This window comes from Capsicum annuum, chromosome 8, assembly GCF_002878395.1.
Source record: "Capsicum annuum cultivar UCD-10X-F1 chromosome 8, UCD10Xv1.1, whole genome shotgun sequence".
NCBI classification, from domain to species: domain Eukaryota; kingdom Viridiplantae; phylum Streptophyta; class Magnoliopsida; order Solanales; family Solanaceae; genus Capsicum; species Capsicum annuum.
In genome coordinates this window covers 150,476,569-150,500,476 of record NC_061118.1, presented here as the reverse complement: position 1 = coordinate 150,500,476, position 23,908 = coordinate 150,476,569, and the positions used below count along the sequence as shown (strand labels likewise).

At 32.7% G+C, this 23,908-nt stretch overlaps 1 pseudogene; it reads left to right on the top strand.

The window, feature by feature from the left end:
* LOC107879294 overlaps nucleotides 1-23,908 on the top strand; it is a 71,368-nt pseudogene that overhangs the window by 6,773 nt on the left and 40,687 nt on the right.

Below are 23,908 nucleotides of genomic sequence, written 5' to 3'. Positions count from 1 at the left end.
AAGTGTGTAACTTATATATTTTCTTGGCCTCTTTCCAATTGTTCTTCTACAGTGGGTACTTTTGTGTGTTACTTGTGCATAATGCTAATTGCTTTGTTTGTTTTCTGTAGGTATTACTACAACAAGGTTAATGCTTGATGAATTCAAGGTGATGTTAGATTTAAATCCAATATGGGTTTGTTCCGTGCTTTAAATAGCATGATAAGAAGGGATTGTTCTGTGCTTTAAATAGCATGATAAGAAGGGAAAATATTCTGTTTTCTTGGATGCTCTAGTTCTCATAAATTCTTTATACATTCACAGTTGATAGCGTGTAAGAAGGGGCAATATTCTGTTTTCTTGGATACTCTATTCTCATAAAGTTCAATTATTTATAAATTCACAGTTGGCTTGTGAAAAGGACACCATTTAGCACGCTTCTGATTTTGGATCCATTTCTGTTGTTAAAACATCATCCCCGGGTGCAGATGGTTCATTAGTCTCAGCATACGGTGCTAAATCAAGCCCAATTGTTGTGTCACCAGCTGCTAACTTACCAACTATTGTGGCTTCAGAATCATCAAGTTTATATGGTAAGGTTTCTTCTCTGATGATTGAAACTGTCGAAACGAAGAATTCTTCAGAACCTACTTCGCCAGCTGTTGCTAATTCGGAGAAAATTGGAATAGCAGTAACCTTGGAAATTCTATCGCGCCACCGGTGTATATTATCAGATTTGTATGTTATAAATTTGCCTCTGGTTTGTGTTGCTTCTTATTTGGAATTCAATTTTTGTATAGTTCTGAGACTACTACAACTCAAGATGCAGTAGTGTATGGTGATGGATTTTCTTCAGAGAATAGAGAGGTACTTTGTCCTTCTGAAATACTTATGCGATTAGTTAATTACTACTGGTTACTGGTTAAAACACCAAGAAAGCTTTTCGTAGATGTTATGCTGGATGTTGATTCAACAATTTTGTAGTGCAGTTGTTAGTCAACTACTAACAGGTGAAGAATATGCTCCAAATTCCAATGAGGGTTGCTTTTGTCCTTTGTGCTTGATGTTGTGCCTAAAAAGCAGAATGTCAAGAAAGATGCTGCAATAACTGAAATCGGAGGTGCTACTCCATCAGATGAGAAAACGGTCGAGCTGGAACCATTAGTTTATGAGAGCAAAGCGGTATAGTTGATTATTGCTTTTTGTCCCGTTTAAAGTATGTTCTCGAAATTTCTCTTATTTCTATTTTAAGTATCTAATTTTATTTAGGAGGCAAAGAGTGCATTCAAAACTCTTTTGGAATCTGCAAATATTGGGTCTGATTGCACGTGGGATCAGGTTTATTACTTGACTATTTTGTGTGTACCAAACAAATGAGGGAGATCATTTGACATGAATTGTATTTGACAAGCCATGAGAGCAGTAATTAATGACCGGAGATATGGTGCTCTAAAATTCCTTTGTGAGCGGAAGCAAGCTTTTAATGAGGTATCTCTCCAAGTCGGCATTGGAATGGGTTAATTGTTGCTTCAATGTTTCACATACCGTATTGCAAAAAGATAGATTGTGTTTGATATCCAATTGCTTCATGTTTGGTTGACTTAAATATTTTGGAAAATGTTTTCCAAATCAACTTATTTTCCTTAAATTTAAGGAAAATGAATTCCCTTCAAAAAGTAGGAAAAACATTTTCCAAAACTCTCTTTCAATCTCACTCTTAAGTTGAAATGTTTATACAACTCTCAAATGTATTTTTTGAAAAATATTTTTTTATTCACCAACCAAACACTTGAAAACATTTTTTGAAAAATGTTTTCCTTTCATCAACCAAACATAAGAAAACAAGTAAGAAACCAACTTGTTTTCTAGGAAAACATTTTCCTTCATACCAAACACACCCAAGGTCTATAATGATCATTTTGAAGTTGTGTGTCTGTTCCAGTATCTGAGCCAAAAGAAAAAATTGGAAGCTGAAGAGAGGCGTGTTAAACAGAAAAAAGCTCAGGAAGATTTCAGGATAATGTTAGAAGTGAAATTTTCTTTTGTGGGTGTCTTCCATTTGATATATCATGATATTCACATTACCAGTTTCAAAAATAAAAAAATATTATCATAGTATTCATGATGTGTTAGAGACTGGTATTTGACTTGTTCAAAAGAATAAGTGGTATTTTTCACAACAATGTCTGTTGTTCTCAGTCTTACAGGATTGCAAGGAGCTGTCACCATCGTCTAGATAGAGGTTTGTCTTTCACTTGTAATGTTAAGTTGTCTGCTGCTTGTTTTCTAATCTTGGTCATTTTTTGTATGTGTTTGGTACCTTGAAGTTGATCCATTACTTGTGTAAGTTCCATTTGATCCACTAACTATTTGCTATTGATTATTCAGTTAGGCAATCTCCATATTCGAACATGATGAACGTTTTAAAGCTGTTGAGCGAGCTAAAGACCGTGAGGACCTTTTTGAAGATTATGTGGAGGAACTTGAGAAAAAGGTGAAGTTCCTTTTGCAAAACTTTCTTGTAAGCTTCTATATGTTAAAAACTAAGTGTGCGGACTGTAGTTTCCTTATATGGTCTTTGGCTCCTCACTAATTAAGTTAGCCTTTCATTTGAGATAGAAACAAGGTCCAATTGAGGCAGATCTATCTTGATGTTATACTATTAGATGTTAGCCAACCTAGGTTAACTGATGCTACAAATGTCTAGTCTTGGTGTGGGATTAATGTATGAGAATCCCACACTAGTAAGGTGTATGTGTTGTAGTTTCCTTATATGATCTTGGACAATCTTCACCACCTGAACTAGTTTTTGAAGTTGAGTTAGGCGTTGGTCCACTTGATTAACAACAGTTATTCCATTCCTTTCCTTTGCAGGATGTCTTTTAGTTTGTTCCCTTTTTTTGTTTTGCTTAAAGAGTAGAAAGAAGGAATGTTGTAGATATTCAACTTAGAATCTTGTGTTCTTTGAATACATTTTTAATGGCTTCTCAAGGGTACAACATTTAAATTTGTTCACCATTGAATTCCAATTTAAATAGACTTCCATGTATTGTATGTAATTTTTCTTGAAACTTGAAACTATGATATGCTTCTTCCTCTCCCCCCTCCATCGTAAAATAGAAAAAGTTTTTCAATACTTTAATGCAAGTGTAGTTAAAGTCTCTTTGTAAATATTGTCTTCTTTATAGAGAAATTTTATTTTTTTTACTTTGTACTGGATTTTATTAGGAGCATCAGAAGGCATTGGAGGAGCAAAAGCGCAATAGAGTGGAGTACTTAGAATTTTTAAAATCCTGTGACTTTATTAAGGTATTTGTTCTAGTGGAATTAGCATCAGTTCCTAGATTATGTTTTTCTATTTACAGAAGATAGAACTTCCATAGTTCCATTGTTGTTGACTTCTTTTGTTCAGGCCAGTAGCCAGTGGCAGAAAGTTCAGGACCGCTTGGAAACTGATGAAAGACGCTCCCGCCTTGAGAAAATTGATCGCTTGGAGATTTTCTAGGTACTACTCATTTTTCTAATACATCATAAATAACTTTTTCCAAACATCTTATTTGTACTCCTCAGTTTCAAAGTTAAGTTGCAACCTTTTCTATTTTAGGAATACATACGTGATTTAGAGAGCGAAGAGGAGGAGCAAAGGAAACTGCGGATGGTATATTGCTTATTAGACTCGGGGGTTAAAATTAAATTTATATTTGGAGACTCTGATTTATCTCTTTCTCACTGGTCATACACCGTTGATTCAAATAGGAAGAATTGAGGAAAGCTGAACGTAAAAAACGTGTTGAGTTCCGAAAACTGATGGAAAAGCATGTTGCTATAGGAATACTTAATGCAAAAACTAACTGGCGTAATTATTGAATCAAAGTTAGTTTTTCTTTCTTGTGTTCAGTGAGTGATTACCTTCTTGAGTTCCCTTTTTGTCTTTTTGAATTTATCATCCAATAATTTCCTTCTTTATTTTGTGCTTTCAGATTAAAGATTTTGCTGCATATCTAGCTGTTGCATCAAATACTTCAGGATCAACAACAAAAGACTTATTTACAGATGTTATGGATGAGCTGGAGAAACAGGTGAAATACGTTGCTAATAGGAGTATTGAATTGTGTCAACTACATTTGTTACACTAAGCCATATTTATAGACTTTACACTACAATCCCTTTTCATTTGATTTCACTTAATGAAGGTCTGAATCTGAATGGTTAAGATATCAGCCCATTAAGTGCTTTTTTTTTAAAGATTCAACCTGTTAATACATCTTAATGAATCAAACGTTAAACAAAGTCTGAAAATCATTTAGATCCTCACTAAAAAGTTCAATTCATTAGGTAAAAAAGGAAGTTAGTGTATTACTATGTGGGAATATACTGGGTTTGTTGTTGTTGTTGTAGTACATTAAACAATAGAACATACTTGGTAGGATAAAAGCATGAGATTGAGATTTGAGAGTTACCCTTCTGCTTGCTTTTTTTTTTTTTTTGAAATAACACATATTTTGTTGAGATAAGAACAATGACCGGTTGTTCCTATTAAACATCTGTGTTATTTCTCTTTATGCCAATTATTTTCCTCCTTTTTTTACTAGATAGTAGTTATTTAGGCTGATAGGAATGGTATTGTCGTAAACTTTTAAGTTAGGGGTTCCATGCTTTTAATGTAATATAGATATAGATGATTCTTTCAATATAGCCAAGCTGTATTAAATGCTACTTCACAGACAATTGTAATTGACTTCTCCTCCGTTGAATGCTGTTAATGGTTATATTACCTTAATTGTTATAGTTTATCGAGCAGAACAACTCTGAGAAGTGATCATCAAACTTCCATGTTTTCACGTAGTTTCTTTGACTTTCGAGGACTCCTTTAAAGTATCACACAACCACACCATTGTGTTTCAGCTAAGACTGCATTTGTTTTTATTAATATTCAGACATTTGAATCATTTTGAATGCACATCTAAATGGTTAAGATATTGTCTCTAGATCTGAAAACTAAATGATTAAGGTTGGGTGTTTCTCAATATCTGAATGTGCAAAATTTATTTATTTCTAAATATAATATAATTAAATATTAGAATTTTTTTAATTTAATGCAATTAAATTATTATTTGATTAAAAAAAAATTATGTTTGTTAGTGATAATGGAGATGGTTTGTAATGGTGGTGGTGGTTGTAATAAATTAATTGATGTTAGTGATTAGCAATGTTGGTGATGATAGTTGTGATAGTAGAGATAGCTGGCATTGTAGTAACTGTCATGATATTGGCGATTGGTAGTGGTGGTGGTGGTTATGATGTGAAGTTGGTTAATGTTAGTAGTTGGAGGTGTTGATCGTGGTGATGGAAAACTGTATGCATGATGGTTGATGATGTGTTGGTGGTCGTTGGATATGCTGTTAGCTGTGATGGTGGAATGGTTGTTAGTATAGATACTGTAGCGAGTGTAGCGGATGGTGGTGGTAGAGGTGGTGACGCTGGTGACAGTGGTGGTGATAGTGTCCGAAGAATGTGTGGAAGTTGATGATGTGTTAGTGGTTGTTAGCGATGTGTGCAAGTTGATGATGTGTTGGTGGTCATTAGTGGTAGTGCTAGTTCTGATAGATGAGTTGGTTGGTAGTAAGGATCGACCGGTAGTAGTTGATGGTGGCGGCGTTGGCGGTAGGGGTGTTCATGGGTTGATATGGGTCGGTTATTGGTCAAAACCATAACCAAACCAACTTAATCGGTTTTTAAATTTCTAAAACCAAACAAAAAAATAACCATCGGTTTGGTTCTTGTCGGTTTAGTTCGGTTTGATTCGGACTTTTTGGTTTATAACTTTAGTTAATGATAAAAGTTGAAAATTTTAAAAAACAAATCCAATCTAACATATAAGATGTCAACCGAGTGTTGTATCTCAATCTTGAAACTATGATGTCAACTGAGTGTCATACTTCAGCAAAGCCATGATAACACCATATGAACGCTTTTAAAAAAATATTTAAAAACTATATTTAATAGAAAGATATGATAAACCCCCAAAAGGTGAACACATAAACTTCTTGCTCAACAAGGTTCAAAAGAAAGTTAAAATTAGTGATTGCGTATAATCTAATGAATTTCAGCTGTAAATTTCAATATATAACAAGATATTATTTTCACAATTAGTATCATTTGTCATTCAAAATATGAAATTCATTTAGAATCTCATAATGTATTGTCAACTAGATGAAGACATATGACTGAATGTGTTACGACTAAAGTTAAATCATGATTCAAATATAAAATGTAACAAATATTTAGATTACATTTATGAAAAACATATAAATAATTATAATATATATGTATATCGGTTCGTTTTGATTATTTTGTCCGTTATTTTAGAGTAAAACCAAACCAAACCAAACCAAATTAGTATCGATTTTTTAAAATTCAAATCCAAACCAAACCTAACCATATATAGATTTTTTTAATCGGTTTGGTTTGGATCGTGGTTCAGTTTGGTTAAAAACCAAACTGTGAACACCCCTAGTTGGCAATGGATATAATTAGAATAATGGACGTGGTAGGTGTGGTAGCGGCTGGCAGTGTAGTTGGTAGTGATTTTGGTTGTGATGGTGGAAGTGGTTGGTGGTGGGGACAGGTGATTGTGGATAGAGTGGGGGTGAATTTTATCCTACACAAGAATATATGTAAATGATATTTAGACTTGGTTCCACATCTGAATGATTAAGACCTACTCAGACCTATTAAGAGCTAAAATCCTAATAAAAATAAATGCACTTAATGGTTTGAGGTCTGAACAGGTTTATAAATCCAATAAGTGCAAACAAATTAGACCTGAAAGTAGTTTGTCTGGTCAAGTTTCGACCATGTTTTGTCCTTTTGTACCATACCCCAGTTTTGATTTCACTTCGGATGATATCGTGCAACTTAAAACCCAATTCAAAATATATTGTGTTGTCAACCATATAAATTGGACTAAATAAACTTAGTGCCAGAATTCGCCTCTGAAGAGGTAGTTGAGATGTAATGAAAGTAAGGTAATGATCCTGTTCGTACTCTTATTCAATGATTGAATTTGGTAATGTTTTCTTGAGTTAGGCTCTTGCTATGGGATGGTGAGAGTTATACATAAACTCCGATGCTGAAAATCTTTTCTTTTTCCCTTGTAAAATAAAGATGTGAACTTCTATCTTTAAAGTTTGTATTACTGTTTGTATGCATAAATGATTCTTATTAAGTAAATATAACGAAAGCGTTGTTAACAGAGATGCTATCCATTTTTATTTATTCACTTTTTTTCTATTATCCAAACAGGGGTGCTTGATTTTTCCTTCAATTTCACCTGATCAGTGCAATTAAGTTTATGTGTCAAGTGTCTTGTGATATTGTAGATGACTTTGAACAAGTGGAGAAATGTTGGTATTCATGAAAGAAATTTCATCCCCATCACCTTAATTGTAATTTATAGACTTTATGGTAACTCAAATGCATTGACAAGGCTCCATTTGGTATCCTATTTTTGTTACTGATAAGCATTCTGAATTTATATTACTTGTATGTTGCTTCAGTATCTTGATGACAAGTCACAAATTCAAGATGCAGTTAGGATGGCCGAGGTAATCACCACTCTTCATTTTAACCTCTGTTGTGCTTCGGTTAGTACCTAATATTTTGGCTGAGCCGTCTCTACCTTCAGATTGGATTGACATCAGCCTGGACGCTTGATGATTTTAAGGTTGCAATCGCCCAGTATATTAGCTCTCCACCAATGTCAGATACCAACTTAAAGGTCTAATTATGGCTAAGCACTGTATACTGTTTCACATCGACCCATATTGAATTGAATGTTGTGAAAATTGAAGTACCCCATTCACTAAATGGATTTCTATGTATTTTTCCCCATTTTGTCTTTGGGACAGGTCATGCATAAGATGAGTGGATTGAGTGCAGAAGCATTAGTAGTACTTCCATGTTATGTTTCACTGGAAATCGGCCAGTTTGTGATTGCTAAATTGGCAACTCATAGGTAGTCAACTGTGGTTAGTGGCATTTTCCTTTAGTATCAACCATAACCTATCCCACATTAAATTTGGATGTTCTTGTAATGGAGTTAATAGAAGAGTAGTGTGTCAGTTAGCAAGTAAGCCTGAAACCTTCAAGAATAAAGACGAGGACCAATTGATCAAATATTTGGTGTTAGCTTTTGCTTCCAATTCTTCAGTTTTGGTACCATTTTCCTTAGTTTTTATTTCCTGGATGGAGGTGTTTAATATTACTGTAATACCCCGGGAAATTTTTCGATAAAATTTTGTGCGTAAACGTGTTGGGTTCTATATTCTAGAATGAATTATAAATTTTTCGTGCGAAATGTCTTAGATTATGACTCACCATTGCGTAGAGTATCGAATAATATTTTCAATGATATGTGGATCATCCAAAATGGACACCCAAGCGACGAGTTATAAAACATTCCGATCGAACTGTGAATAGTAGTGAACAGTAAAACGTGCAGGAAAAAGTACTGAGGCCTAGCGTATTTTTGCTCCAACTATAAATGATCATAACTCCTTGTACATAATGATCTGGGTGATCTACTATATATAAATGGAAAGCTCTGCGAGTCCTCTTTCCAATGAAATTGGTTTCATCCAATTTGACTATCAAAGCAAAAAGTTATGGTCGATCTACTCAGCCTATCAAAAGTGAATTTTTGGGTCAACTTCAAACGATCATAACTCCTCGTACACAATAATATGGGTGAGATACTATACATCAACGGAAATATACGAGAGTCCTCTTTCTAATGAAATTGGTTTCATCCAATTTGAATATCGGAGTAAAATGTTATGGTTGATCTACTTCAGACTATCAATACAGTCCACCAAAGGACAAATTTGAGAATTTTTTTTTATTTTTAGGGGCGTTTTGGTCATTCTCCCTCATCCAAAATCCTTCCAAACCCTATATTAAAGCCTATTAGAAGCAATATATATTATATTTTATCAAACTCCCTCAAAAAGAAAACCCTAAGCTCCTACATCCAACTTCAAGAACCTCCAAAGTTCACCATTAATTCTGCAAATTTATTCAAGATTCCAAGTTCCTAGTTCAAGAACTCCAAGAACCATCATTCAAAGGCACGATTAAAATCTCAAAAATGAGTATCGACCTAAAGTTCATCATTCAAGGTATGTGGGGTTTTTCAACAAGAACTCTCTTTCGTTCTTGTGCCCAAAAGTAATTTTCTTTACAAAGGCATGATTTTTATTTGATTTTTATGAATTTGAAGCATGAACCCATATCTTATGATGATTATTATGAAATCTTGATGTTTATGATTTTAAAAGATGAATTTACATGTGTGGTGTGAATTTACATGTGTGGTGATATAAAGCATGAATCTTGAACGATATTTATCATGATTTTGATATTTGGGTCGTGAATCCCCATTGGAAATTATGTTTTTTTAGAAAGTGTGTGTTATAAGCACATTGATGTTGAATATTTGAGATATTTTGAATGATTTGACCTTTTGGTCTTAATGGAGTTGTTTTGAACTCGAGTGTGAAAGAAATCCACAATGTGGTTGATTTTGATAGATGGAAAGCATGATTGCTCCCGATGTATATTTATATATTACTGAAATTGTTTTGTTGTGGATTGTCTTTGAAATGATCTGATCTAAGTCCGGGAGAAATCTTTAGCACCGAGTGGGAGATATAAAGCGACCTTACTTCCCTAGAACTACGTGTGCTCCCGTAGGAGTGAGCCTGAGGCTGATTTATATAGTGATCACCAGTTTGTGTGGATTTGATATTGATAGTCCTACTCCGATGGCAAGGATAGGACGGCTCTCCCCAACGTGGGTTTTATGTTGGACTCCATGTAGCTCACATGGTTTATGTCGGTTATAGGATCTCCCAGTGTGTGTGTGTTTCCTTGTGTCTATGGTGAATGGTAAAGTGATTTGAAAGTTGAATTGTGAAAGTTATTCTTTCAAAAGATTTAAATGATATTTACATTATGAGAATTGATATTCCTGATGAACTGAAAGTGATTGACAAATTATATGATGACTCACATGTGTTATTGTACTTATTTCATCCTCTCATGATTATGATGATTTTCTTCGGGCTATGTGAGTCTTTCATACATCCTGCATATTTCTTATAAATATTTATCATGATGATATTTATACAACTGCATACACCCCCATATACTCGGTTCCTTTCCATGGTACTGACCCACATCTTTGGATGTGGGCTGCATTTTCTCGAAATATAGGTTCAGTTGCTCAGTTCCAGGTTCGACAGTGATTCTTCCGGCACGCTGTTCTACATCCTCTATTGTGGTGAATCCTCATGTTCTGAGGACATGATGTCTGATGTTGGTTTCATGGAATTGTTTACATTTGATAACTGAGTATGAGTCAGTTGGGGCAGGTCTCAATGGCTCGCTGGTTTTATTGATTTTCTTAGAGGCTTGTCAGACTAGTATAGATGTTGGGAGTTGACTAATAAGTCGTATTTTGTTATCTTTCTGAAATTCTTTTATTCTTGGATGATGATTACTCTGTTGATATTTGAGGGTTATTTATGGAAACCTCGTTGATTTGTGTTGAACTGAATGAAAATGGCTCAAAGAGTTAGCTTGGGTCTACTCGTAGCCTCAAGCACCGTGTGACACTTCGGGACCCATTTTCTAGGGTGTTACAATTACACCTACCACACATAGCTTAAGTTACTTAATTCAAAGCAATTTGCCTTGTAGTTTTCTATTTTTACGGTTAGTGGATAAGAGTTTTACTCTACGAAACTGGTTAAACAACATAACTGGATGATATAAACGATCATTTGCTATTTTTGTAATGAGGATATTCTTTATATATCGTTTGGATTTTGGAGGTTATTTATGGTCATGGCGTATAATCTATGTATGTGGGAAGAGGGAATTGCAAGGGGTATCTTGTCGAAGAATTATGCTTAGACGGTTGGGTCTCTTAAGGCTTTTAGTTTACTTTCAATAGCTCAAAACTTTTGTAAAGCATTTTATCAAAGATTATAATGTGAGGAGTTACTCCAAAAGATGGTAATAATACTCTTACATTATATCCCCCTTGCCTTCCAAACGAAGGAATAAGAGGACATACATGGATTATACTGAATCTTATTCCATTCTTCCTTTCTAAACTATATGTTCTACGCGTTTGGGCTTGCCGGGTCATTGAGTATTGAATGTGCATATTTCATCTGCATAGTTTGTCTTTGAGGAGTTACTGGAAAGGGCCAGGAAGAAAGAAGAAAAAAAAGCTAAAAAGCTTAAACGTCTAGCTGATGAGTTCTATGAACTTCTTCATGCATCAAAGGTATAGTAAACAGTTTACAATCTCTCACATTGTAATGGATGGGATCCCATGATATTTCCTTTAAACCATAATCTATTTGTTTGCTGTGGTTGCAGGAAATTCTGCATCATCGAAATGGGAGGACTGCAAATCCCTCTTCAGAGATAGGCAAGTAGCTTCTTTTGCTTTTATTGATCTAGAATTAGTAACATGATTGCAAGGACAATTGGAGAATGATAATTGATATTATTTTCAAGGACCAACTCCTTCAATATTCTAAACTCAGTAATTCACATAGTTCTAGAATGTACCTTAGAAGAATAGTTGTGTTGAATGATTTGTTGTTTTATATTCCTCAACATTTTGGTAGGCTATTTCTTTATAGTATTAGCATGAATTACCATTTTGCTAAGTGATTTCTAATGTTGTACTTATCCCTCTAGAAATTGGTAGATGTCAATTATTAGTTGTTCCAACACTGGGCGTTTAATAGCTCTAGCAGTTTGTTTTTAAATTTCTGACGTTTGTGATTGTTTTAGTTTTTTAATTTCTGGCATTTGTAATTGTTTCACGGTTCTGATGAAGTATGCTGCTAAATCTCTAGTTTTAATTTGTCTAGCCTCTTTGACTATAAAATGAAATGCTCTGGATTTTTACTTTTTTATTCAAAATCTCATGATTCTCATTATGTCGTATCATTGAATGTGAATTTCTTTGCTGTTATTATTTTACAGAATAATGGGTGATGAGGGCTTTCTACTTGAAATATTTAACAAATTTGTTAATGAACTAAAAGAGAAGGAGTGCATGCGTCAAGAGGATAAGGTACTTGAATTACTACAAACCCTTATTCATCTGCTACTTTCGGGTGGGGGTAGTAGATGTGTGGATGTGATTGTGATTGATATTGTTTTGTGGAAATTATGACTTTTTGAGAGTAGCCACTTAATTTTTAAAAGGAATTAAGAAACCTTTAGAGAGTTACTGCAAACGATTCAAAATAGAAAAATCATTTTAAGTTAGAGATTCTAGATAAGCTGTTCCTACTAGCATTTTAGGAAGGTATTAGGCACCTAAAATGTCCGCTAACTTGCGGTTATCCAAATGTTTGAAAATCGTCTTTTGATTAACTTTGAAAAAGTTTATTTTTTGAAAAGAAAAGCGATTTTTAGGAATATTTTGGTGTTTATGCAAAACCAGTTTTTTAGCGACTTGACTAAGGATTTTACTAGGTTCGCAAAACAAACGTAAAACAAGTAAGCAAATAGAAAAAGGGGAAAGAGGAGAAGTAGTGATTTAGGATTTTAAGCCCAAACCGTCGACCCTGTTCTAATCTAGTTAGGTTTTTGACCCATCTTTCACCTGTCTTTATTTTATGTTTTCGAGCCCTTTTTGGCTCGAGTCTCGCTCCACCTGTTTTAAATTTACAACTTTGGCTTTGAGGCCCAAATGAATAAATAAATTAGTCACTAAATAAACAAAAATATAAATAAGTAAATAAATAAATAATGGAAACAATGGATAAATAAATCAATAAATAAGAAATAACGAGATTTTCAAGTCTCCTTTGCCGCTTCAAAGATGGAACTTTAACCCATTCTTCTTTCGATTCCTCGTATCCATGCGCCATGTGATGGATTATTGGATTTTCTTTTGGGCTTAACTCGGAAGGATAGGCCTCATTGGCCCATTTATGAAATGCAAAGAGAGAAGGGGTCCATTTGAACTCCAAGGGGGGTGCATGCAAAGAAAGGAATGAAGAAATTAACATACGTCCAAGATTTTAACAATTAATAAGCTATAGCATTCCTGCTTCATTCAAATACACTCATACACAGGTAAAAATGCCACAGGAGAAAAAGTCTATAATGTTTGAAGAAAATGTTCATAATCAATTAAAGAAATTTCAACTACAGGAGGAAATAAAGCTTCAACAAGAATTCTTATGGTCTTTATCGAAATAAAGAAAATAATTTATCACTTTAATGCCACAAAAGGACCCAATTAAGCATGTCACAAAAAAGAGTTAAAACTCTTGGATCATACTACATAAACGATGGATCACAAGCAACGTTCAAATTCCAGAATGCCAAACATACAAAGTTAAAGACTTAATCACTTTAGGCAAGGAATACGATAGCTGAAACTTCAAGAAAAGCAAGGCTGAAATCTTAATTCCTTCGTTACCACTGGGTTAACAAACAAATGAGAGTCAAAAACTACATAAACCCAATTTTAGGTAATTTAATCATGAGACAAGATGCCACAACTTATATGCGAACAAGAAAAGCAAGAAAGGAAAGAAACATTAGCCTGTCAAACTTTAATTTGTTCTCATGAGTCAGTTACAGCAAATTGAATTAGCCATGAAGAAAACATAATTCATCCCTATGGTCCACTCTCATATTTTAAAATAAACTTTAGAATCAAATGAGACTATTGTACATCGAGAATGGCAAGTCAGAAGAAAATAACATGCGAGTTCTTATTTATAACAATTTCCTGCGTTTGAGCGAAAAAATGTGCGAACATGCTGCCTAATATCTATTCTTTGAAAATTTTTTTCGAATTTCAAAAATACGTAAAGATTTTACTCTCCTACTCTATGAACTAGAAAGCAACATCAAAATGAGACCAGCAAAATAGTTTCTAAAGTCGAAGCATTAAAGCTGACTAGTAATATTCAGATAGAAGAAAATGAGAGAGATCAAGCATGAACGACAGCCAATCAAACACGGCAAGAATGAGTTTTTTAGTAGAACAATATATCAAACACGAAAAGCCTATGCCTTCCAGGCCTCTACAGTAGTCATTCCCAGTAAACAGAAGTGGAACCATGAAGAAGAAAATGATAACCACAACAAAATTAAAAAGAAAGATGTATTTACCTCTTTTGGGGCAGCAAAATGGGATAATAAGCTGAAGATAGGATTCCGACCACCGAAAAACTAGCAGCTGCTTCGACAGTTCAGACGCACCTCCTAAGAATGTATGTTTCTTAGGCGTAAAGAGAATATTTTTTCCCTCTGAGAGCCCCCCTTTCTAACCCCCTTTTTTTGTGGATTTCTAAATTTTTGAAGATTTTCTCTAACCCCAAATTTTCAACCCAAAACTTTTGAACCCCCTTTGCGTCTAAAATTTCGAACTCCAAAGAGAAAGAAGAGGAGAACCCATAAAGGAAAGGAGAGGCCAGTGAAAAAAATTCCAAAATCCCCAAAAAAATCCCTTTTTCTTGCTCTAAAGAGAGCTACTTATAGAAGGGGATTAAGGGTTCATTTTTGAAATTCAAAAGATCCGGACCCTAACGAACTGTACCTCTATTTTGATTTTGTTAAACGGAATTTCAAAAAGTGGCCCATAGAAATTAGTGGAAAGGGAATAATCTTCACAAGCCAATGAAAATACTCCACCTATGTATGAATTCGTAAACCTCTATCCAAGAATTTTGTGATTTGAACGTTGGATGAGACACCTAAGTGTGTTTCTAAAAGATTCTCGCATCTTCTCGTATGGATTCGCATGGAACGGGCGTGATCATAAAGAGGAAAAAGAAAAAGGGTTTGATTCGGGTACTGCGTCCTATTTGAAGTCATCCGCACCCATGGTTTTGATTTGAGATTTTCAACCTCTTGGATGCTCTCGACAATGCTTCAAGCAAAAAGTGTTATTTCTAAACATAATTCACGAAAGAGGTATGCAGTCTTTTACCATATCTCCATGTGAGTTGTGGCCTGAAAAGCAGAGTCATCTCTTCATGTACCTATTTGGAATGAAATAACTAGAAATACCAAAAACAACAACCCTCTTGGTTGTTGTATAATTATGACATTTGTCGGTTAAATATGTCCTCAAAGTGGGTAGCCCTTTTGGACACCGGCGATACTTTATGCAGAACGGTTTCTACAACCGTATAATCTTGTGCTAGTATGGCAACCCTTTGGGTACCTATATCATTTGTTGCATGTGGAATGATAACCTCTCCGGTTATAGCCGATGATCGATTTATAAATTTTTCTTTAAATTATCAATCTTTGGATAATCTTACGCATTATTTAATGTTGGATATAAGGCGACTTATAGATATCCTTTTAATTTCTAGCTTTTAAGTAATCCTGCACGTTATCCAACTTTGAATAAGAGATGGCTTACAGATATCCCTCCAATCGCTAGCTTTAAGATATTCCTGCACATCATCCGACCTTGGATACAATATGACTTATAGATAGTCCCTCAAATTGTAAGTCTTTGGGTAATCCTGCACATAATCGATCTTGGATATGACATGGCTTATAGAGAACCCGTGGACGTATCAATTTGATAATCTTGCAAATTCTCCGGTAAGGATTTAGTTGTGACTTATGGATAACCTTTGAACTATTGATTTTTGGGCGATCTTGCATACTGTTCGGTTAGGATGTTGTTGTGACTTACGGATTACCTACAGGCTATCAACTCATAGGTGATCTTTCACACTATCCTATTTCAAATAATATGACTTATAGATGACCATCAAATTATCAATTTCTAGGAAATCTTATATATCATTCATCCTTAGATAGCAACTTAAAGGCGTCCCTTCAAATCGTGTGCTCTCAATACATTCAGATGTTGATTCATAAAATGATAAGATATTCTCGATGCCAACATTGTGTCTTGCATGTCAACAGATATATTAAATGCTGATGATATCCTCAACGCCATTGTTGTGTCTTGCGTGTCAACATATATATTGAATGCTAATGATATCCTCGACGCCAGCGTTGTGTCTTGTGCGTCAACAGATATTGCATGATGATGATATTTTCGATGCCAGCATTGTGTCTTGCATGTCAAAAGATATTGCATGATAATGATATCCTCGATGCCAGCATTGTGTCTTGCGTGCCAATAGATATATAATAATGATGATATCCTCAACGCCAGCGTTGTGTCTAACGCATCAACAAATATTGAATGATGATGATATCCTCGACGCCAGCATTGTGTCTTGCGTGTCAACAGATATATTGAGTGCTGATGATATCCTCGACGCCAGCGTTGTGTCTAGCACATCAACATCTATTGAATGATGATGATATCCTCGACTCCAGTGTTGTTTCTTGTGGGTCAACAAATATATTGAATGTCGATGATATCCTCGACGCCATCATTGTGTCTAGCGCGTCAATAGCTATTGAATGATGATGATATTCTCAATGCCATCGTTTTGTCTTGCATGTCAATGGATATATTGAATGATAATGATATCCTCGATGCCAGCATTGTGTCTAGCGCGTCAACAGATATTGAATGACAATGCAATGGCCCTGTTGGCAATGACATGCAATGGTTCTTTTGGTAAATTAAAAATAGTTTCTCCTGAAATCATTTGTCAGGGTCTTGCTTTCTGTATGTACTTGTACTCAAGGTAGACGATTAGTAGACACAAAGTCAATTTTGCTAGCAACTATTTTCTTAGAAAAATTATAAATACAATATTTGTAAAGAAAATAAGACACTTTTGTTTGTCCTCCATGATCTCAAGAAATGAGATGGACAATTTGAAAGGTCATCAATAAATAGGTGTTGAGCCAGTTTTTGGGCTACCAAAAGTACCGTTATTAAGCCTTATATGCTCTGTCTTGGCTCTCGACTTTCTTGGGGATTTTTCGAAAGAAACGCTCATTTTGTGTATCAAAGAAACTACTCCATGTTGACCTCCTACGATCCTTGATTTGCCCTCGCCATCTTTTAGGTATTTTATCTTGTTGGGACTTCCACCCCTGACTCCCCATCCTAATTGATGTCTAGGCAATCACTAAGTAAAAGATTTATATAGATTTTTTTCAAAGTACTCTTAATTTTTTAGAAAATAGTTTTGAGAACTCCTGCAAAACTTCAAAAAATTTGTGCCAGTCATGTAGTACTATCCAAATACCTCATAATTTGCAACATACCTTCTCATAAGTAGTACTAGTTTACAACTACCAACGAAAAATGCCAAGGGGTAAGGTCATATAATAGACATGATCAACCTTAATCTGATATTATAACCCCATAAGATCTTATCTACTTATGAGGATTTCTCACCTCATACTTACTTACTCAAGCATACATTTAGACTGTCTTCAAATTCCTCAAACAACCATGAGTCTATAATCATAACTTACTCGCTAATATAGCCATTTTCACATTCAAATCACCCTGACTAACAAATCCTTCTCTACCTTATACTAAACTAACTCACAAGGACGAATCACCTCTTTACCAATTCCATCTCATGCAAACAGATTCAGCCATACATATATTAAACCAACAAAAGAACAACAAGCTGGACAACAAGTTGCTAGTGAATCAAAATAGGCCTCACACAGCTTCACTAGACTTTGATTTTGTATTTTGAACAAGAAAATGAGATGGATGACAAGGCAACTATGCTAGTGAATCGATAGAGCCCCACACGGCTTCACTAGACTTTAAATTTATTTTTTTCAAAAACACCATGATAACAAGATTACATATTACAAGAGATAGGAAATTGACACAATATTTAATGGTCTAAGAATACACATCTTACTCTGTATAAATTAAAAGCTGAGTAAAATACTTCCCCCATGGACTACCATACCATCCACACATGCTACTAGCTACCACATTAGTTTATCACTTTAAAGGGGTAAATCATCCTCAAATATCAGTTATTCAACTGAAATATTCATTTACACCAAAAATCACCCTCAGACTTCTAACTTTGTGACTTCACATCACTAACTTCTTGGTCTAATTTCATTACCGATAGGTCATGACAACAACACGTTAACTTACGCTACTATTCGGGAGGAAATACAGTTCCAACATTCTGCTATACACCATCCACATTTGTATCAAGATTTTTGGGAGGGACTAGATGCATTTAATACCTTAAGCTAGAAAGCATTATTCCATCAGGATCAATGTTTACATTAGAATCAACACATATTGAATCACCAACAGACTCCTCTCGAGTCTTTGCACAATTTTTTTTCTTATATAACACAATCGAAAAAGACTATATCATATAGATTCTAAACTTTTTGCACTTGAATCACCCCAGTAATGGGACATGTCTGAGAACATCAAAGTAAGGAAAGAATTTGGGATGACTTTACCTTCATATGGACGACACCATAGCACGAATAACAGTATGAAAGAGGAACATTTTGACTCTATTGGACGAACTGGAACATGAAGAAAGAGAGACATTCCTAAATGCCTAGTAGCCTCCAGCTTATAAGTGTGGCGAGCTACACACCCACAAATAAGACTCTACCTGACGTGATTTTGCAGACACCCTGGAACCATGAACTGTGCTCTGGTACCAAGTTTGTCACGACCCAAACCGGGGGCCTGGCCATGACGAGCATGGGGAACCATGAAGGCCCGAAACACCCCTATTTGTCTGATAATCATGCACATAACTCATATGATAAAAAAAATACAAAAGATAAACAATATTATGGAAACATGGTCAAAAATCTTATGAAATCAATAACGGGGAATAATGTCCCACAATCTCAACACAACATCTCTATAACGTCTGCGAAATCTCTACTACATGACTGAAATAAATATATATCTAAAAACAAGGACAAGGCCCCCAGTAGATCCAAAACTAATAAATGATAAATGAAATAGCCAGATATTAGGCCTTCCAAAATATAGAAGGCTCACCAAATGACTCTGTAAATCTGTCTGAGGAATCTACTGATTTTCTAGACCCCTAGACTGTGCCTCCGAACCTGAGAGGGAAGGGGGTCAATACAAAAGTACTGGTATGCAAAGATATCAAAACAAAACATAGTTGAGAGCCATTATAAAGCAGTTTTATATCAAATCATTTAAAAACACATGGGCGTAATGTAATTATTTTCAACAACAATGTAATGCAGCTAAGCTAGGTGGAATACCCTACATATCACATTTACACCAACTGTTAAACCTCGGTTTCCACCGAGATTAGAGTATAAGTGAGGGGAAGACACACAAGATCACACGGCAGAGTGTCTCGACCCAATTGTAGTGCGCAAGATCACAAAGCAAGGCTCCTAACCATAGGCCCAACTTGGGAATGACATAAAGTCAGGTACACAAGATCACAAAGTAGGGTACCAAATTCCTATGTCAGCAAACACGGTTTCCAACAATGAGCCCTTATATTCAAATGCCTTCTTCGGGCATCCACCTATCTTATGTAAAATTAATGCATTCAAATTTCATCTGATTCAATCACATATCATATTCTGTAGGGTATTGTCATACCCAACTTGCAAGCCATCAATATCACATTATTCTTCTCATTCAACCATTGTATTCAACATGTTTCAACATAAATAGCCCTCTCGTTTTCAAGTCAAAATCATATCAATTCTCAAAACATTTCATGTCATGCTTTTCAAGATGTTTTCAAAAAATTTACATCATATGAACATTTAAAATAAATTCATATCAAGAGAGGAATTCTATATAATTCATGCTCTCAAATTAACACCTTTTCGAAACACATGCATATACATATATAATATGTCAAATCACTTCAGAAATAGGCCTAAAGACCAAATCAATATTATAAAAACATTTAAAATATGATTATATTCGTAGTTTCAAAACCCCCATTGTAAAACATGAATTTAAAGGCCCATGAGATTTTAGGATAACCCATGGTTGAATTTTGAGTTGCTTGGGTTTTGATTTTTAAATGCTAAGGAGAGTTCTTGAGTAATTTTGATGAATGAAGGCGTATTTTGGGGTATTTGGGGACTGAATTTCCTATTTGTGGCTAAATAAGGGAGGGAAAAGGACCATTTTGCCTCGAAAACGGAGTGTTTAAGTCACTTGAGTAGTAATGTATGCGGTGCACACCTTATGTTGCACAACACACTCCACTTTGCAAAGCCATAACTTCTTCCTCAGGTGTCGGATTTTTGCAAAATTAGTATCGTTAGAAAGATAATCCGAAGACCTTTTTTTGATATATAGTAGGAACTCTAATTCAATATATACAAAGAGTAATGACTGAAAGAGTAATGCATCCATTAATTTACTGTGTATTAGAAGTCCCTTGTTTGATATATATCTTTTTATCTTATGTATAACTAATGCAAAAATTAGTTATATACTCTATTGTATATTGAGGTGTGTATTACGAATACCTCAAAATTTATGACATTAGTAACGCAATGGATCTAATGCATGCATTAACATACTTAAAGTGGGGGTATTATGTTAAAAAAAAAATTATGTAATTTGTGTTATTTTTAATACATTGAATCAAATACTGTATAAGAAACAACAACAACAACATCCAGTGTATTTCCACATATTGGGGTCTGGGGAAGTTAGTACATGCAGATCATATCACTACTCAGGTGAAGTAGAGAGGATGTTATCGATAGACTCCCAGCTTAGGATCTTAATAATATACCAAACATAAAATATAAATGCATATAAACTAATAAGATACGCAAAATAAAAATAACAATATAACAAATATCAAAGAAAATGTATATAAATTAGTACCGTGTGAAAAAATAGCCAATCTACCAAGAAGTGTCAGCTTTGTGTTGGGTGGATGGTAGTCAAGAAAGTGTCAGCTTTCCCAAAAAGAAAAACCCCAATAAAGAAAGAAGTCCCTCCACTTTCACCATTGACTCAATGTTATTTTTAATACGTAGAATCAAATACTGTGTAAGAAAATAGAAGCATAATTAATGTAAATATTATTAATATACCATATTTTATATTATTTTTATAAAATTTTATAAGAAAATACTCTAATTAATTTTGTTGAAATTATCTATCTATATAATAAAGGAGGATAGTCTAGCCTAAAACTAAGACAAGTGTCATATTGAGAACTACCTATTTGAATTTTTACAACAATAAACCATCATTTCATTACAAAAAGCTATTTTGTTGATTATTTAACTATTTAATATTATTTCATATTTCATATTTAATAAATTACATTTCATATGTTTTTAATAATAGTATTGTAAGAAAATAAATATGAATGATTTCATTACAATTGACTAAAAGAAATATTACAAAAAAAAATTATTTAAGAGAATAACCAATTAATAAATAGTAATTGATCAATTTATATAGAAAATATTGTAATCATTCTGAATAAAAAAATATTAAAAAAAGGTTTCATCGCTCAAAATAATTAAGTTTTACCTATTTTTGTAAACAAATAAGTTTTACCTATTTTTGTTACCTTATGTGAGTTTTTAGCAAATTATAAAGATAATAATAATCAATTGAGTATAATTAAATTATAAATTTATAAGAAATATTTGAAAAATAAATTAGTAATTAGGAAAATAAATAATTGTTACCTTTTAAAATTCTTTTCAAAATTTAAAAGGTAATTGATATCAATTTAATGTAATCAGTCTATAAAAACATGAGAAATTCATGGGATTGACTTTCCGAAATTATAAAGGTAATTAATATCAATTATTTTCATATTTGAGCCCTTTATACAATTGTAGAGTAATTAAATATAATCAAGCTACAAAATTCGGACAGATTTATGGTAAATAAATATATAATATTACTAATAATTTTATTGCTATCAAATTAATTAGATTAAATTGAAATAGAAATTAGTTAATATTTACAATTACTTTAATAAAAAAAAATATACGGAAAGATTCGTAATTGATATGCATATATTAGTAAAAAAACAACGAACGTTGACTACTACTTTAGCTATAAATATATTTTAAAATTCACATACAACATTAAATTTAAGGAACTTGAGTCTATATATTATAATCATAAAATTGATTCTAATTAATTGAAATTAATTAGTTGATTGTATAGTTTTATTACAACAATTTTGTACATCGTTTATTTAATAAAAATACATATAATTAATTGATTTTTTTTGTGCAATCTACTATGATTTTATTAATTCAAATGAAATGATTTTTAAATGATAGGTTTGGATTACAAAAATAAAGGTGATTATTGTATGACTTTAGCATTTCTTATGTATTAAAAAATATTTATAGACAAAAAAATGTCATCCCTCAAAACAATTAAATTTGAACTATTTTAGTGAAACAATGAAAGATTGAATACAAGAAAATCCGTAATTAAGAAAATAAATAATTTGCACCTTATTTGAGTTTTTAGCAAATTGTAAAGATAATTAAATAATCAAATTGTAAATTGATAAGAAATTTTTGAGAAATAAATCAGTAATTAGGAAAAGAAATAATCGTTACCTTTTTAAAATTCTTTCCAAAATTATAAAGGTAACTAATATAAATTTGATATAACCAAACTATAAGAATATGTGAAATTCATGGGATTAAATTTTTGAAATTATAAAAGTAATTAATATCAATTGTTTCCATATTTGAGTCATTTATGTAATTGTAGATTAATTAAATATAATCAAGCTATAAAATTATGATAGATTTATGGCAAATAAATATATAATAATATTATAATAAATTTATTGTTATAAAATTAATTATATCAAATTGTGATAGAAATCAGTTAATATAATGACAATTATTTTAATAAAAAATATATGCAAAGTTTCGTAATTGATATACATATATTGGTAAAAAAAAAAACAACGAACACTGACTACTACTTTAGCCATAAATATATTTTAAAATTTATAACATTAAATTTTAAGGAACTTGAGTCTATATATTATGATCATAAAATTGATTTTAATTAATTGAAATTAATTAGTTGGTTGTGTGATTTTATTACAATTATGTCGTACATCATTTTTTATATAAAAATACATATAATTAATTAATTGATTTTGTGTAAGCTACTATGATCTTATTAATTCAAATGAAATAATTTGTAAATGGTAATTTTGGATCATAAAAAAAAAGGAGATTATTGTATGCCTTTAGCATTTCTTATATATTAAAAAAGATTTAGAGACAAAAAGTTATCATCCCTCAAAACAATTAAATTTGAACTATTTTAGTAAAAAAAAAATAAAAGATTGAATATAAAAAAATCCGTAATTTAGAAAAAATAATTGTTACCTTATTTGAGCTTTTAGCAAATTATAAAGATAATTAAATAATCAATTGACTATAATCAAATTATGAATTTATAAGAATTTTTTGAGAAATAAATCAGTAATTAGGAAAAAAATAATCGTTACCTTTTTAAAATTCTTCCTAAAATTAAAAAGGTAATTTATATCAATTTAATATAATTAATCTATAAAAAACATGAGAAATTCATGTGATTGAATTACCAATATTATAAAGGTAATTAATATCAGTTGTTTTCATATTTGAGCCCTTTATGTAATTGTAGATTAATTAACTACAATCAAGCTATAAAATTAGGACAGATTTATGGTAAATAAATATATAATATTAATAATAATTTTATTATTGTCAAATTAATTAGATTAAATTGAGTTAGAAATTAGTTAATATTGACAATTATTTTAATAAAAAATATATGCAAAGTTTTGTAATTGATATACATATATTGGTTACAAAAACAACGAACACTGACTTCTACTTTAGCCATAAATATATTTTAAAATTTAATGTTGTAAATTTTAAAATATATTTATGG